The 7,637-nt window shown below is 38.2% G+C and overlaps 1 pseudogene; it reads left to right on the top strand.

The window, feature by feature from the left end:
* The first annotated feature begins 262 nt into the window (after positions 1-262).
* On the top strand, positions 263-1,494 carry LOC130136815 (3-ketoacyl-CoA synthase 11-like; annotated as a pseudogene).
* Positions 1,495-7,637: the final 6,143 nt, after the last annotated feature.

Raw genomic sequence — 7,637 nt, forward strand, 5'->3', positions numbered from 1 at the left:
ACATAGTAACTTTATAAACATATGGTCTCCCTTGCATCATCAATGAAATCAACACGCATTTTAAAAAATCAACATCCAATACACAACATCTTTTCATATAAATCATTACCATCTTTTCATTCATGAGTAATGATAATGATGTGCTCACCTCTCTTCATTTCTCATGCAAGCATTGATAACATATTCAAAGAATTAGCAACGTGAACATCAACAACCTAAGTAATCGACAACATGAATGTCAACAACTCAAATAATCGACAACATGAACATTAACAACTTGAATTGGGTAATCACAAATTGACCACTTTGGGAACGACCCTTTGAAAATTGACATCTTGATAATTAGCCCGTTTGTTAATATTGATGAATTGGTCGAGAAACTGGTTAGGCATGAAAATCCAGTAAAATATTTAGAATAGGTGAGGTGGTCGAAATCAATGGAATAACAGGAATTGGTGAATGGTAAAATTGACATAATAGACTAAAAATCAACAACTTAAAATAGAGATTGGTATCTCAATTAAGGTCTGTTGCAACCTTATCTCAGGATGCACCTAGTGGTTCAGCTAATAGATCATTAAACCTAGACTTAACTCGAGCTTTCCCAAGCCTACACCAATTTGTAACTTATTGTTCAATTTATTAATTATGAATAAATCACTAGGTACACCCTAACTCTTATGCCCTAATGGTGAGCATCGAGAACATCACCCTCAATTGGTACTTCGGCAATGACCGGTCGATGCTCACCTCGAACTACCTCTTCCGGATGGGCAGAGCAGCGATCCTCCTCTCCAACTAGTCCTTTTATCGCTGCCGCTCCAAGTACCAGCTCATCCACACCGTGTCCACCCACAAAGGCTTGGATGACAAGAGCTACAGTTGATTGTTCCAATGAGAGGACGAGAAGAAGATATTTGGCGTGTCACTCTCCAAGGACTTGATGTCGGTCGTCGGGGAAGCCTGAAGACCAATATCACAACCGTCGGCCCGTTAGTGCTCCCGATGTCGAAGCAGCTCTCATTCTTCAAGATTTGGGTCACAAGGAAGTTATTCAAGATGAAGATTAGGCAATACGTTCCTGACTTCAAGTAGGCCTTCGAGCATTTTTGCATCTACGCTGGAGGTCGAGTTGTTCTCAACGAGATAGAGAAAAACCTTGAGCTCACTGATTGGCACACGGAGCCATCACGAATCACTCTATACCGATTCAGGAACACATCGAGTAGCTCATTATGATACGAATTGGCCTATTCAAAGGCCAAAGGAAGGATTAGGAAAGGCCATCGGACATGGCAAATAGCTTTCAAGTCTTGATTCAAGTGCAACAGCGCGGTTTGGAGGGTGCTGAGGACCGATGACCCGGCAAAGGAGAAGAACCAATGGATGGAGGAAATTTATGAGTTTCCCGTCAATCTTTTGAAAGCGGCGTCCATTGGATCTACAATGAAATTAGTGCATTGGTTGGGATTTTGCCAATATAGGCAAGGTTGATTACGAAGAATACGTAGAACCTTAATTATCCTTTTGCCTTGTGTTCATGCGCAAGCATCATTCCAAATCTACTCAAGATTAAACTTTTCTTCGCCTGGAATGGATTCCTGGAAGAAGTGTACCGGTCAAAGTAGGTTTTCTATAGCTACATTACTTGAAAAAACAATTGTGTAGTTCACCTATATTGAATAGTTAAAGGGTTAATACCACAAAAAACTCCAAACTGGTCCATCTCTAACAAATTTACCCAAAACTAATTTTTTTACCACAAAAAATCCCAAACTGGTATATATATGACAAATTTACGCTCTGTTTGTTTGAGTTAAATTCTACCATCAAATTGCTGAGTTGAATGACACGTGGCAGTTGACGGGTGTACCAGTTTAGGGTTTTACCCCTTTATTTGTCACATATTTACTCATCTGTGATTTTTCGTGGTATTAATCTAATTTAATGGACGGTAAATTTGTCACATGTGTACCAGTTTGTGGTTTTTGATGATCAAAAAATTAGTTTGGGGTAAAGTTGTCACATGTGTACCAATTTGGGATTCTTGTCGTCAAAGAATTAGTTTTGGGTAAATTTATTACAGATGTATCAGTTTGAGGTTTTTCATGACATGAACCCATAATTAAATTGAGATCATGAACTTTAAATCCCATGAAGGCTTTTAGATGTTATTACCTCTTCAATGGGAAAATTATCAAAAAAGTCATAAACATTTTGCATTTTTGTAATTCAGTCCTAAAACTTTCAATTTGGTCAATCTAGTTTTAAATATTTTGACAATTTTCTTCTTCAGTCCATCCAACTAATTTTGACCGAAAATCATTGACGTGGGTGCCAGCCATCCTACATAGCACTGTCAACGTTGATGTGGATAATTTTTATAATTTTATAAATATATTTTTTTTGAATTTTTTATTTTTGATTTATTTTTTCTTGTGTTTTTATTTATTATTTATTTCTTCTTTTTATATTCTTTTTTTTGTCAATTGTGGCCGCAGCTAGTCCAGGACATTGCCGTCTGCTGGCAAGGACCGCCACGCCCTTGCCCAGGCAAGGCCTCACCAAATCCGACAAGAGACAACCCTTGCTTGGCCACTCGAGGGGAACCCTTGCCAGATAATAAGCTCATATCTTTAACATAGGCTTTTTGCATATCTAAATCATCAATTTCTATTTTGAAATTTATCTACATAGACAATTTAATGAATGATGTGGAATTGCTTAAGTTTACTAAATGAGATGTGTCAGGATTACGGAAGGCAAATCTTTTCCTACACTCAATCCCCTGTTTATACACTATGAGTTGAGTGGAAAAGTTCCATGTCCTCAAGATAAAAAGTTTTCTCATGAGAGATACGTGAACTGAAATGATGAGAGACATTTCATTTCTCTATCCTAAATATTGTAGGTAAACTGTTGTTTCACTTATTTGAGCCTAAGTATTTGGAGAATTCTTTTAAATTACCCTTATCAAGAACCACCTCACATTGAGGCAAAATGGAGGTACAGTTAACATTACAATTTGAGAAAAATGGATGAAACTTTCTTTCTCTCACTTGAATCAATGTTCGAGTGTCTTTATTGAAGATGAACTCAAATGAGAATTGAAGTGTCTTAAGATAATGAAGAGCATTTCTTTTCTATCGTACACACTTTTATCCTTCGCGTAACACAATTGAGCCTACAAATTCATTTCCCAACCCAGTTGGTGATCATCCCTACACTGTGGTAAGGCACATGAGTTACCACGGTGAATTAGCATAATCCACATCGATTTAAGATAAAAACCCCGAGAAGCCAAAGTGTTGAATTGTTCAAGAGCTAATGGAAATGCAAATTAGAGTCTAATAAGTCATTGAATATTTTGCAAGAAAATGTGTCGCAAGAAAATCCCAAAAAATGAGAGAAAAAAAAAGAGAAAGAAAAATGAAAAGAAATAGAAGAAAAAAAGAAAAAAAATGGAAAAATGTTGATATGAAGCCTAATTGTCAATGGGAATTAAAAGCCTAAAGTGTTTGTCAAGAGTGTAAAGATCGACCCCAATATAAAGGAGGTGATTTCACAATGCTTCAAAAGAATTAGTATTGGACTCTTGTAGCCAATAAAATATCTACACGAGAAGATAATCCCCAGCAAAGGAGGAATAATGGTAATGATACCAAGATGATCACCAACTTCAAACCCTTCAATGAAAATTTTTTTTAGGCCTAACGAATCTTTTCGTTTCTTAACCCTTTTAACCAAGCCTACATTAATTCCTTTAAAAGTCTCTTCAAATGTTAAAAGTTTCGCTCGAAAAAGTGTGAGCAAGACTATTTCTATTTCATTTGCAAGGTTCTTGACTTGTAGATTTAATGGAAATAACGAAGAATATTTCTTTCAAAGCCATGAATTGAATTACCCTTTCATAAGCCATTGAACGAGCATATCTTACCATACTATCAAAAGACCTCTTAAATTGGTAAGGTAGTATCGTTATTAAAAAAAAAAAAACTCGGATCTTTGTCGACATGATTATGGTAAGATCGAGTGTTTTCACTTTTCCCGCATCAATGTGTTGCAACCTTCTTAGAGGAAAACCATAAAAAAGAAAGCTAGTGGATTTCTCAGTGCAGACTCTCCCAAGTCCTACTAATTGCAACTTTTGGGATTTTGATTTTTTCAATTTAACATGCAGATTAATTCAATTAGGAGTTGCTACTGATCAGTTATTGGTAGATCAATTAGACACCTACGTAAAGTGTGGGAGAGCACTTTACTTTTGCAGACAGAGATTTATGGATATAGAAACTTGATTACACTAGATAAATCTAACGCTATTTTGGTACCTTTTCTCTTTATTTTAAAAATATTTTTCAAGTAGCCCTGGTTAATTTTAACTTAAGCCACTAAAATGCAAGAGTCATCATGCAAAGCACAATCAATGATGTAACACTCAATAAACAAAATAATAAATATATTGCTAGAAATAGGGTTTACCCTCAATACAAAGCAAAGCATAACTTCAATAAAATTAATATCCCAATATCTGCAAGATGTTTATTAAAAAAAAATGCATGCCTAGCCTAAATATTATTTCTAAATGATTATGCAACTCTATCTAATTCTTTTTGGGTTTTTCTAATCTATGTAAAATAAACTATATGTAATTTTAATCTAAGTTTAACATGCATTAGTTCTTAAACTAATGACATGTGACATGACCTAATTTTAAGGACAAGTAAAATTAATATGAACTATTCTAACATGAACGTAAACATGTAATCACTAAATGACATGGAAATATGATGACATGGAATTGGTGCGGGTTCTTGTTTTCAAAAACTCTCAAATATCTATAAATCATCAAGGTGTTTGATTGATTCGGTCTTTTTTTTTTTTTAGAATCTAATGATTCCCAAGAAATTGTTTTCGTATCCAAGTAATGGCAGATACGTACTCTATTTTTGTATTAGCATCTGCATTTTCATCACAGATCATTGCATTTCAAAAAATGTGGGTAGGCTCATTGAGATCTATCTTCCCAACAAAAAGAGTTATCACATTGCATTCTCAAAGTCAAAATTTAGGTATAATTTATTTTTTAATGAAACCTGTATGAGCTCCCCTCCCCTCCAAAGAAGGGTAGCTATTAACACATAAAATTTTGGCTATTCCCCTTAGTCATTTATTGCATAAGAAAATTAGGGGTCGTCTCCGACTTCGAAACTAAAATACCATTAGCATAGTTTATATTCGCATTTTATTTAAGTCATGCATCACATGCAAATCACATGGTCATAACACGACGTTTCCACGGACCATCACGAGGCACAATCGAGAGCTATGGTCGGCCATATCCATAGGAGGAGTTTAAACTCCACAGTCAACTCCTTGTTGATGAAGTTTGATCTCCGGTGGTTACTCAATTTAACAGTTATCCATACAATTCTATTCCTATTCGCATTTGAATCATTTCAAACCCATGTTTTATCTAAAGGGAGGGGCTGCTCATTTGAAGGATATTTTATTCTATTTGCGCTGTTTCAAAGGTGATTTAATCGGTTTAATCTGCGAAAGATATAATGACCAAAACTGATTGAGCTTTCAGGTGATTCTCGAATTTGAACAAACTCTTATAAGATAAACCTTGATCTTAGTTCAAACTCAACCTAATGGAGGTTGTAAATAAGCCCCTCTTGGCGGAGCAAGAAAGAGGAGGGGATGTGTAGAAAATTTTTGAGAAAACGACGAAGCTTTTTTTCTTGGCAGTAGAATATTTTCAGCGAGCAATTTCATGAATCGACAAGTGCGCCATTGGATCGTGCTCAAAATTTGTGTAGAGTACGGTAAGACATTATTCTTGAGTTTGTCCGGTGGATTGGTGAGTAAATATCCGGAAGTATGTGTCGCGACCGACCTCCCGCTCTTTTTTGAATACATGCAAAAATGGAGGGTTCGCCTGGTACATGCTAAGTCTAGGTTCAGGATTTAACTCGGGCCCTCCCAAGCCCATACCATATCACGACTTAGGGTTTAAGTTTTTTTAACATGCAAGTGGTTTATATCAAGGAGTCACCACTAATCGATTTGGGGTGGGTCGATTAGAAACCCAAATAAGACGATGGGAGGATCACCCTATTCCTGCGAACCAAAGATTAACTGAGTTCGGGGACTTGGTTACACTAGTTGGATAACTAATGCTCTTTCGGTACCTTTTTATCCTGTTCATTTCTGAAAATATTTGTAAGGCAATTTGGATTGATTTTAGGACCTTTCTCCTAACATGTGAGGTGATCAAGCGAGTGTATAATCATAGACGATCAGCAGTCAAAATAGATATGCAGCCTTAGGTTCTAATCCTAACTAAGTCAGATGACATTCAAAACACAACAGTTCATGCAATTGTATTAAAAATATGCATAATAATACAGTAATAAATTAAAATATTTAGATATACCACATAATTTAAAAAAAAAAAAAGGATCTTTTCTTTTTTTTAAAAAAAATTTTGAAATTTTTTGAAATTTTTTTTTTCGAAAAAAAAAATATTAATAATAATACAGAAGAAGAAAAAAAAAATTAAAATTTTTTTAATCTTTTTAAATTTTCTTTTTTTAAATAAAATAAAATAAAAATATAATATAATATTAAAAACCGGGTCGGGTCCGCGGATCCGGGTCGGTCTGACCGACCTGGATCCGCGGACCCGACCCATCGCGTTGACCCGGGTCGGATCTCCGGATCCGAACCGGGTCAGGGGTCAACCCGGGTCTGGACCGGATCGGGCCTGGTTGGGGCCCGGTCCGATGAATAAAGACAAAATAGGGCCGGTTCGACCAGGTCGAACCGGCCCAAAAAGCCTGACCCGGTTTGCAAACCGGTCTGACCCGGTCTGCAGACCGGTCCAAACAGGTTCTCACGTGCCTGAGGCACGCAAGACCGTCGGCCGGCGAGATCCGGCGTCTCGCCGGCCGACCTAGACCAAATCCAGCCCGGCTTTCACCTCTCGGGACCCCTACGAAACTCCTTCAGTTACCCAACTCGCCGGCCGGCCACCTGCTCGCCGACCGGCGAGCAAAATCAACCCGGCCTCATTGAGGCATTTCATCGAACGGTTGGCGTGCACGACAAAAATCGGTGGATTTCGACCTCCTCCGGCGACCCGGTCGACTCCAGCGGCTACGGTTCACCTTCGACGGCGAGTGGGGACCGGGACCGACGAAGGAATGGGCCAGGATTCGCACGAAACGACTGGCGCGAGTCCCGGCCGACCGGTGCACAAAAAACAGTAGAAAACAGGGCACAAAAATGGCCGAGAAAAACTTACCGGTCGGGGGGTGCTTTCGGGAGTCGCCAATTGGCTCTGGCTCGCCGAGGGAGCTCCTGCGGCTGTATTCTTCAACTTGCAAACCGAAGATCGGAAAATGTTCACTCAATCTCTCTCTTTCTCTCTCGGCTTCTCCCTTCTTTGTTTTCTCTCTCTGTGGCCGACCGGTCTGGAATGTCGGCTCGTGGATCACCGGCGGCTTTGGCTCGCCGGAGGGAACTCCTATGGATGTACTCCTGTAAGCCAAAAACCGGAAAAATCGCACTCAATCTCTCCTTCTCTCTCGGTTTCTCTCCCTCTCTGTTTTTTTTAAACGGACCGAGAA

The sequence above is a fragment of the Syzygium oleosum genome, unplaced genomic scaffold (assembly GCF_021117445.2).
Source record: "Syzygium oleosum isolate NSW1041296 unplaced genomic scaffold, Sole_v2.1 Sole_v2.01, whole genome shotgun sequence".
Classification (NCBI taxonomy): domain Eukaryota; kingdom Viridiplantae; phylum Streptophyta; class Magnoliopsida; order Myrtales; family Myrtaceae; genus Syzygium; species Syzygium oleosum.